This window comes from Mus caroli, chromosome 6 (genome assembly GCF_900094665.2).
Source record: "Mus caroli chromosome 6, CAROLI_EIJ_v1.1, whole genome shotgun sequence".
Lineage (NCBI taxonomy): Eukaryota > Metazoa > Chordata > Mammalia > Rodentia > Muridae > Mus > Mus caroli.
Genome location: NC_034575.1, coordinates 105,646,256 through 105,656,612, shown reverse-complemented (window position 1 = coordinate 105,656,612; position 10,357 = coordinate 105,646,256).

Here is a 10,357-nt window from a genome sequence, read left to right as displayed (position 1 = left end):
AAAAAAAAAAAAAAAAAAAAAACAAAACAATCACAGGGCTGGTGAGATGGCTCAGTGGGTAAGAGCACCCGACTGCTCTTCCGAAGGTCCAGAGTTCTAATCCCAGCAACCACATGGTGGCTCACAACCATCCGTAACGAGATCTGGCGCCCTCTTCTGGAGTGTCTGAAGACAGCTACATTGTACTTACATGTAATAAATAAATAAATCTTTAAAAAAAAAATCACAGATATACTCCCTCCAGTCTGAAAGATACAATTCTTCAACTGAGGGTCCTACTTAGGTCAAGTTGACCAGGTAGGTCAAGTTGACCAAACCTAGGATAGCAGGCTACTTAGAGTCTTCTACTTCAGGCTGCATTTCATTGTCATGGAATTACAGTCATATAATTGGACCAGATACTAATCTGAAACCCTAACTTCCACAACATCTTAGCCAAGACTGAAACTAATTTCCCTTTTCTCGACTTAAGGGTCAGCTGCTTTCATTGTTTTGTAAGCCTCAGTCCACCTGATAAAACTATATATTTATTTGATTAATTTGTATACTTTCTATAATATTTTAAAATAAGTGCAGAAGACAGAAGTTGCTGTCTGTGCTATGTAAGCATAACACTGGTACCTGCATTATGTGGCATACAGTGTACTTTGAATAAACACTGCTGAATATGTGATTCTCATATAAGAGGCTGGTCATATCAAATACTATCCACACATCTCTAATACAGGTGATCACTATGATTCAAAACACATGCCATTCTACTGATGCCCCCTTTACAAAAGTCATCCTAAAAATGCATCAAGACATAGCTGAGAAGTGGCATGTACAAGACCATAATCCTGACTGCATTAGCCAATGTATCTGGTCTATTACTTCTTGTGCTATTGTATGCAATTTTTCCTCATCTCCATATTGTGGAACAGAAAAACTCGGTGAAGCTTTAGGAAACTAAAAGCCAGAGAAATTATGAGTCAATGGATATGTTCTCTAATACCTCCCAGCTCTGTGAAGAACACAGAGACTCAAACACATATTGAAAACACGTCCAGGATGAGCAAATCCTCAATCTCTTCTGACACATACTACAGCCCAACTGACAGCCCAAACCCACACATTTCAATACATATACTCAGTTTTGTGTTTACTTTACCTTCTGTCTTGAGGTGATCTTCTTTAATGTCTCCTTTTCATTTGTAATATAAGGGGGTGTATCCTTTGCTTCTTTCTAGGTATTCACTTTGCCCAGTTTATTCATTCCACTTCGAGTAAGGCCATTTTGTTTTGGAAGCACTGGCTGTATTGCCAAATAAAAGAGGAAGTAGATTCTGAATTATTAAAGTAAATCACCAATTAACATCTCCTTGTACTGGGTTCAACCAGAATCTGTGAACACACATTAAAAAAAAAAGGAATAACAGGAAGTGATGTTATCTTTAAAAGGAGTTTAAAATCACTAGGTCAAAGAACACCCACTTTAAAGATTAAGTTACAAAGACCCTCAATACAGGAAGTTTTAATCCCCTCTCCAATATCTGCAAGGAGAAAGAATCTTGACAGAGATGATACAGTAGTTGTTCCCTCTGAGTCCTGTCCATCCTGAAAGCCACTGGCCTGTATTTATGTCTTCTGATTGAGGGTTGTTCAGAATTAAAACTAAAATACATTCAAAAGGGCTGGCAAATACAGGGCAAGAATTCTACAGAGAGATGTGGCTGAAAGGAGGCAACCTTGGCAGAATGCCTCTCTCAGGGTACATTCATCTAAGGTGAACTGATTTATGTGAGACTTGTGTCTGCCATATTTTACAACTGTAATGTTCAGTAAATAAAAAGAAATTGTTTCTGTCAGCTTACCACCGCTCTTATCATGAATGGAAGAAGTCCAAGTGTCCGAACTTCTAAAAATTCCATAAAGGTCAAAAGAGACTGAGTTTTGCCTGCTCCACAGAAGAAAGTGATTTTGCATTTTCAGATGACAGTGTGGAACCATGTTAAAATTCTTATGAACTCAGACCATGGCTTTTAATAAATAAAAAACAAAACAAAACAAAACAAAAAAACAAACAAAAAAGAGTCCAACTGAACTTTTGTGAGTAGTTTTCATTTAAAATACAAAGTCATGAACATAAACATACAAAGATGTTTGATTATTAATTAATTAATACCAAGATGTTTGATTAATATTTGATTAACTCACTTCATGTATCTGGAAGGCAGTAGGAATTAGTTCTTCTATGTGTTTTAGTTGTAAGTACTGTCAAAGACAACTTATTTGTTTGTTTGTTTTTTTGAGACACAGTTTCTCTGTGTAGCCCTGGCTGTCCTGGAACTTACTCTGTAGACTAGGCTGGCTTCAAACTCAGAAATCCACCTGCCTCTGCCTCCCAAGTGCTGGGATTAAAGGCATGCACCACCACTGCCTGGTTCAAAGAAAACATTTTTTATCAGCATATATACATGGTTTTTTACAGTAAGTTGGGTGGTAGTATGTGGCAGAGGGGACTGGGGATAGCTCATCCTGGATGTATGTATGTATATATATATGTATATATGTGGAGAGAGAGAGTACTATTTTTCATTTCATATGGCATTTTTATTAGATATTTTCTTTATTTACATTTCAAATGCTATTCCCTTTCCTGGTTTTCCTTCAGAAAACCCCCTATCCCCTTCTCCAACCCCTGCTCACCAACCCAACCACTTCTGCTTCCTGACCTAGGCATTGTCCTATACTGGGGCATTGAACCTTCACAGGGCTAAGAGCCTTTCCTCCATTGATGATCGACATGGTCATCCTCTGCTACATATGCGGCTAGAGCCATGAGTCCCACCATTTGTTTTCTTTGGTTGATGGTTTAGTCCCAGGGAGCTCTGGGGGTATTGCTTAGTTCATATTTTTGTTCCTCCTATAGGGCTGCTAATCCCTTCAGTTCCTTGGGTACTTTCTCTAGGTCCCTCATTGAGGACCCTGTGCTCTGTCCAATGGATGGCTGTGAACATCCACTTCTCTATTTGTTAAGCACTGGCAGAGCCTTTCAGGAGAAAGTTATATCAGGTTCCTGTCAGCAAACTCTTGTTGGCATCCACAATAGTGTCTGGGCTTGGTGGTTGTTTATTGGATAGATCCCCAGGACGGCAGTCTCTGGATGGTCATTCCTCAGTCTCTGCTCCACACTTTGTCTCTGTAACTCCTTCCATGGGTGTTTTGTTTCCCATTCTAAGAAGGAATGAAGTATCCACACTTTGGTCTTCCTTCTTCATTCGTGTCATGTTTTTTGCAAATTGTGTCTGGGTATTCCGAGCTTCTGGGCTAATATCCACTTATCAGTTAGTGCATATCATGTGTGTTCTTTTGTGATTGGGTCACCTCACTCAGGATGATGCCCTCCAGATCCACCCATGTCTCTAAAGGTTTCATAAATTCATTGTTTTTAATAGTTGCATAGTATTTTACTGTGTAAATGTACTACATTTTTTTTTTGTATCCATTCCTCTGTTGAGGGACATCTGGTGCAAACATTTTAAGTATTTATAGAATCAATCTTTCTTTGAAGCTGAATGCATCCAGTTTTTAGTTTCTGAACCAAGGATCACTGAATTTGAGTTACTGCCTTATTCCTTTTCTCTTGTAAAGATAGGCCTGAGACTTAGGAAAGAAAGTGATGAATATGGGATAGTGTATGGCTGCTAAAAGCAGTAGTTACCAATAGTAATGTCTGCTCCAATGGAGAATTCCTACTTTATCACTTATTAAGTGTATAACCGAAAAATCCATTTCTCATCTTCTAGTATAATTCTCTTGATTTGTAAAGCACAGGGGTTTATGATTGCACAAAGAGCTGCTTCTGTGGAAATACCTTAACATTTATTAATGTTAAAATCAGTAATTTCTGTAAATCTCTTAGCTACCATACTACTATTTCCACTTTGATTAAGATTGTGCTTGCTTTACTTCAGTTAAATATAAAGACATTGTGAGGAAAATGATAAGTAGAGAGACATACATATATCCATCTTCATGTTGATCTAAATGATAAAAAGCAGAAAGAATAAAAGAAATGCAAACAATTTGAAGGGAATGTTTAAGAGTAATATGGACCGGATATAAAATAAAACTGTAGTTTATGATTCTGGAAAGGCAAAAGAACCCAAATATGGTTCCAAGTGGGAAAAACAGTCATTCAAATTTTGGCATATTACAGAGACAAGTTTGAACACATCTTAAGAGACTCAAACACATCATAGAAAAATGTTACTCTCCCAGGGAGAAACACAGAAATGTATCTGAGACTCCTCACATGGTGACTACAGAATCTGTGTAAACCTGCAACTGCCATTTGATGGGACAAATCATTTTCTTCAATGAAAGTAAAGAGACAGATTGAAATACATTTAGTGTTTAGTGGTTCATTACCAGGAGAAACAGAGAGAGAGAAAGAAAGAGAGAGAGAGAGAGAGAGAGAGAGAGAGAGAGAGAGAGAGAGAGAGAAAGAGAGAGAAAGAGAGATGGGAGGGGGAAGAGACCAAACATGTGGGAAAACTTCTAAGCCAATGCACAGAGAAGGTTGCAATTTAACAGGATATCATTCAGAACTGGGGATACATCGTAGCAAGATGGCTTCTTTTTTTAGGATGGAACAGGTTCTAGATTTAATATCCACAACATCCAAAAGATGAAAAGAAAGAAAAAGGAAGAACAAAGAAAAATGAGAAGAGGATGAGACTTGATTTGGTAATGTTGACATTTTTACTGTGGGTCATTTTTATAAGTGGCTAAGTACAGGTAACCCTGGTACTAACATAGAAAAAAAAGCATTACAATTAAAAAGTAGAGATTTTCTCTGTTGTTGATATTTTATATAGTAGCATAAAACGTCATTGTTCAGCTATTAAGCTAAAAACAGTTTATTGACTAGAATTTACTTTAATATCCTCATAAAAATACTACAATTAACTACAAATCACCAGGTCAGAGAAGAAATCATCTCTTTACTCCTTACACCTGAGACTCCATACCCTCCTGCCTCCTCTTCCTTCAGCAAATCCTACCAGCATGCAGATTCCACCAAGTATATAAGCAAAGCAAATTGGACTTGTTTTTATTATTGTTATTATTATTGGGGAGGGCACATAAGGTTGTGGGCATAGACCTTAAAGGGTTGAAAGTGACTGTATTCAGGGTCCATGATATAAAATCCCCCCCCCATCAATAAAGATATTATGGAAGATAAATGTGAAAATAATCGAATAAGCAAAACCAAAACAAACAAACAAACAAACAAACAAAAACAAAAAAACTAGGACTGGAGAAATGACTCAGTGCTTAAGAGTATGTACCGTTCTTGCCAAGGAACTGTGTTCGTTTCTCAGCACCCACACGGGCAACCATCTGTTACTGCAGCTCCAGGCTATCTACCTAAGGCATGGCACGCAGGAGAACAGGCCCCACACAGACATATATCCGTACTTTAAATTAATCCTTTTGAATCAATGGGTTACTTCTTGTTTATCTTGAAGGATTTTAATACTTTAAAGCAGCCACACAAAATTGTCAACATTCAAGTGTGCCAAAGGTAAAATATAATATAGACTCTTGTTTTGGAGAAAAAAAATACTGATTTCAATGTTAAAAATAAAGTGTTTATTTTTCTCCCTGTGTTGGATGAACATATAGAAGACTAATAAAATCTTTGTGAGTGGAGAATTCACCCAAGTGCTGATCCTTGCAAGAAATCACACTTTACTAGAGATATGGACTGGTAATTAGTCTACTAAGTAGAAGAAAGTTGTTAAGTCAGGTGCAGACAAGCAGAACAGTCATTTCTCCCTTTATAAGTAACTTAGACGGCATCAAAGAGAATAGAGTCTGGGTGTGATTATGCCAGTTCTTTCAAGTGAGTTCTGCTCTATCATTCTCCATCACAATTCATGAGCATATCCTAGCTAGGTTAAAATATGCATATCAGTAAAACATTGAGCATAACTGAATAAAATTATGAATAAGAAGTTTGGAAGCCTAGAGCTGGGGATTCATCAACTCACATAATGAGTATTTCCGTGTGACTTGCTTAGATATTAACTGTGCTGATCCCCACCCTGATTTCCCATGGTGTGCTGAAGTGAAAGAGTAGTGTTAAGCACAACATTCAGGATTTTTCATAATCATGTGAGTCACATAAGCTTTGCTATAATTACTATTGTGGAGATAAAAGTTGGTATGTGTGTGAATTTCTCCAATGATGTTTACCTATCAAAACAAAAACAAACAAACAAAACTTTCTTATTATGGTCACTTTTGTTCAGTTTTGCAACAGTAAGGAATGTACATTGCGTAAGAACCAAATATTAGATTTTTTAAAAAATTTAATATTTTTTATTACGTATTTTTCTCAATTACATTTCCAATGCTATCCCAAAAGTCCCCCATACCCCCCCACTTCCCTACCCACCCATTCCCATTTTTATTTGGCCCTGGCATTCCCCTGTGATGGGGCATATAAAGTTTGCCTGCCCAATGGGCCTCTCTTTCCAGTGATGGCCAACTAGGCCATCTTTTGATACATATGCAGCTAGAGTCAAGAGCTCCGGGGTACTGGTTAGTTCATAAGTTGTTCTACCTATAGGGTTGCAGATCCCTTTAGCTCCTTGGGTACTTTCTCTAGCTCCTCCATTGGGGACCCTGTGATCCATCCAATAGCTGACTGTGAGCATTCACTTCTGTGTTTGCTAGGCCCCGGCATAGTCTCACAAGAGACAGCTATATCAGGGTCCTTTCAGCAAAATCTTGCTAGTGTATGCAATGGTGTCAGCCTTTGGAANCTGATTATGGGATGGATCCCTGGATATGNCAGTCTCTAGATNGTCCATCCTTTCGTCACAGCTCCAAACTTTGTCTCTGTAACTCCTTCCATGGGTGTTTTGTTCCCAATTCTAAGAAGGGGCACAGTGTCCACACTTTGGTCTTCATTTTGTTAGTAATATTTAAATTAAAACTGTTACAGAATTCATAGCCCTGTTTACTACATTTTATCTTGACATTTTCCTTGCCTGGTGTTCTGCTTTAGGCTGAGGTATATGGAGTGAAAAAAGAGCTTGGTAGTTCTCATAGTATAAGAGTATGAGTTTCTGTTTCTGTTTAAAATTTGTGTGTGAGAAGGACACACATTTAATCTACTAATCTTAGGGGAATGGAATAAGAGCTCTATGAACTGAGTGAAATGAGTGCTGTCTAAACCAGCTGAAGACCTGCTGACCTATAGACAAGGGCACAATAATACATTATTATCAATAGCTGGTTATTGGGGAGGTTAATTACTCAGCCACATTTCCACTAAAATCTAAGCAACCAAATGGACGAGAAAAGAACCCATAATCTTAAAATGTAGTTATTTTTCTCTATGGAGGTGTTTGTAGATGGCTTTGAATTTTGCAATGGGAAGATGCATTTAAAAGTCTTTAACACTGGAATTTTATATTTGGAAAAGAGTGTAAGAAGAGAATGTGTGTTCAAAAGGAGTCCTCTGTCCATTTTGAAACAGGAAATAATCTTAAAAGAATGTACTTCAGTGCAGAGTCTAGACCAAAGAGGTTGTGATGACTTCTTTGTTCCATTTTCAGAAATGAAGCCAAATGGAGCAGCAAATTGAGAATGATATGAGCTACATTATTTCTTCTTTGTCCTCTCAGAGCAGAAAGGGATGGTGGCAATGTCTCTCAGTCACTTTGAAGGAACATGAGCTAACAATATCTCCCTAGGGAGAGACATGAATGCTTTTGAAAGCAAGGTACATATCTACTACCATATGAAAGAAAGTCTGACTTTTGTAATATATTAATAAGATTAGGTATAGTATTGATATAATTAAAACATGTCTTGCTAAAGTATTTTTTACAGCCCATAATGTCAGAAATAATTCATCACCCATTTTCTAAATGGGTGAATATCCTTAATTACCTCAAAACACATATAACCAAGAAGACTACACAAGATTCTCTGTACAATCTATGTATAATGATGACATTAAATCAAATATGGTGAAATGTAATATTAAGCTAGAAAGAGAAACATTAACTACTTTTGAAAATAATTTTCAATGAAATTATATTGTCTCTGGATTAATTTTTATTAGCTTAAGTTTACAGATAAAAATGTACTCATAAATTTAAGTAGCTATAACTTTTTAGTGTAATTGTATCATTCAGAGATTATTTTTATTTGTGGGATAAAACAGCATCATGGAAATACCAATTAAAAAGACTCAGATACTCCTGGGTGGAAGGTAAGCTCTGAAGGCAAATCAGCCAGTTTAGATTTTTTTTCTCAACACTTAACACTACTACCGGGTTGGAAAAACAGAGGGTATAATTTTCTCTGTGACAGGAATAAGTAAAATTGGTGGGTAGTTTCAAATATTTTAGCTTCACTTTTCTGTGATTCCTACTTGTAGTCAGTAAATAGTTAATACAATTGCATAAACACATCACTCCCACAAATACAACCCACAAACATAGAGAAGTGGGTTCAAGATTATATTCTCCAAGGTCATTTGTTAGGTTGCCTTCTAGTGTGGTCTGCTTCTGCTATGGCATATCAATAGAAGACTGCAAGCCAGTTCCATGCCTAAGCTATAAAAATCTCTTATGGAAGTCTTGTATTACTAAATATACTTAGCAATTGACTGATTTCTCTTTCATGTTTACATCTATCTTCTTTAGAAAACTTTAGAAAACTTTAAAGTTACTAAGAAAGAGACTTTTCTGTTAAATGTTCTTTTAGCCACAACACAAAAGTTGGTTTTCTACAACAAAAGGCCATATACATTCATGCTTTAAATTATATGTTGATTTTAATGGTTTTCTGTACCTGTTGTTTGTTTAAAAAATTATTTAGAAATTGTATGTATGGTTGTTTTACCTTCATCTATTCTTGTGAGTTACAATGATGTAGTGCCAGAAAAGGCAGCTGATCCTATGGAGCTGCAGTTTCAGTTGGTTGTACACTACCATGCAGATGCTGGAGATGGAATCTTGTTCTCAACAAAAACAGTCAATATCCTTCACTACTAAGTCATCCCATTCTCCTGTTCCTATTATTAATTACCAGTATCATCATAGTATTCCCAAATTCCTTGAGATTTGATTTATTGTCTGTAGAGGAATTTTAATCTAGCAATATGACTGCTCTGGCAAGGGATAATATGCAAAGGCATTCTTGGTCTATGTGATCCGGTAAGAATGCAGAGATACACTGTATTACAGAGTGATCTCTCTAGAATAGAGATATGTCCTTTAATCCAAAATAATTAGTTTGTAGAAGGAATCAGCCATGTTTGAAAGTGCTGTCTAATTGAGGGACATACAAGATGATGAATCCGAGAGGGATTTGACAAAATGAGTCAGAGAGGCTATTCCCAAGTCTCATGAGAAAGGAGAAGAAAAGAGGTGATGTGAGAGAGCAGTGCAGGGAGAGAAAGGGAGATGGAATTTTTTACCAGGACAGTTTTACAGAGGCAGGTTCCTGATGAAGAAAGAACAAGCCCTAGAATGAGAAGGAGCCAGAAGTTTAGAAGAGATTGCCAAGTTTTGTTTGAGGCCAACAAGAACAATTTAGTGAGGTGACAAAAGAAGGCAGTTTTAATCAAGTTAACTGGAATAGCTACGTTGAACCAGCCAGAAAGAGTTAAGAAAGAACTAGAAAGCTTAGCTTATTCAGAAGTAAGCCTCAGAGATGACTATGACATCTGGCACCCAATGATACCCAATGATACTGGAGAAGAAGAAAGCCAACCAAAATTGTGAAAAGCAGAGGACATCTGACAGGAACATCGCAGAGGACAGAAGACATCTGGCAGAAAGCTGCAGAGGATAAATTCACCAGGATTATCCTCAGAGGAAGCATTTGTTCTTCATGTTAGGCTGCATGCCTAAAGGGACTCAGGAGGCTCCAAAGTGGTGGGATCTTCAAGCTCATAGGAAGGAATGATGGAGGAGACTCTGAGACAGTGAATCACAGGAGACCACCCCAAAAGACAATTTTTATTATATAGAAAGCTTTCTCCTACATGAAAAATTTGGAAACTACATTTCAGATTCTTTAAGACCAATGATAGGACTTGGGAAATATAGTGCTACTTGAAACAACCATTGCAGTACTCAGTGCAACTGTGAGTATTAAAGTAAATCCCTCCCTACTTTCAATTGCAATCTTTATATTTTTGTCTCAAAAAAGGTTGAAAAAAATAACTGTATTAGTTAGGGTTTTACTGCTGTGAACAGACACTATGACCAAGACAAGTCTTATAAAAAAAACAATATTTAATTGGGGCTGGCTTACAGGTTCAGAGGTTCAGTCCATTATC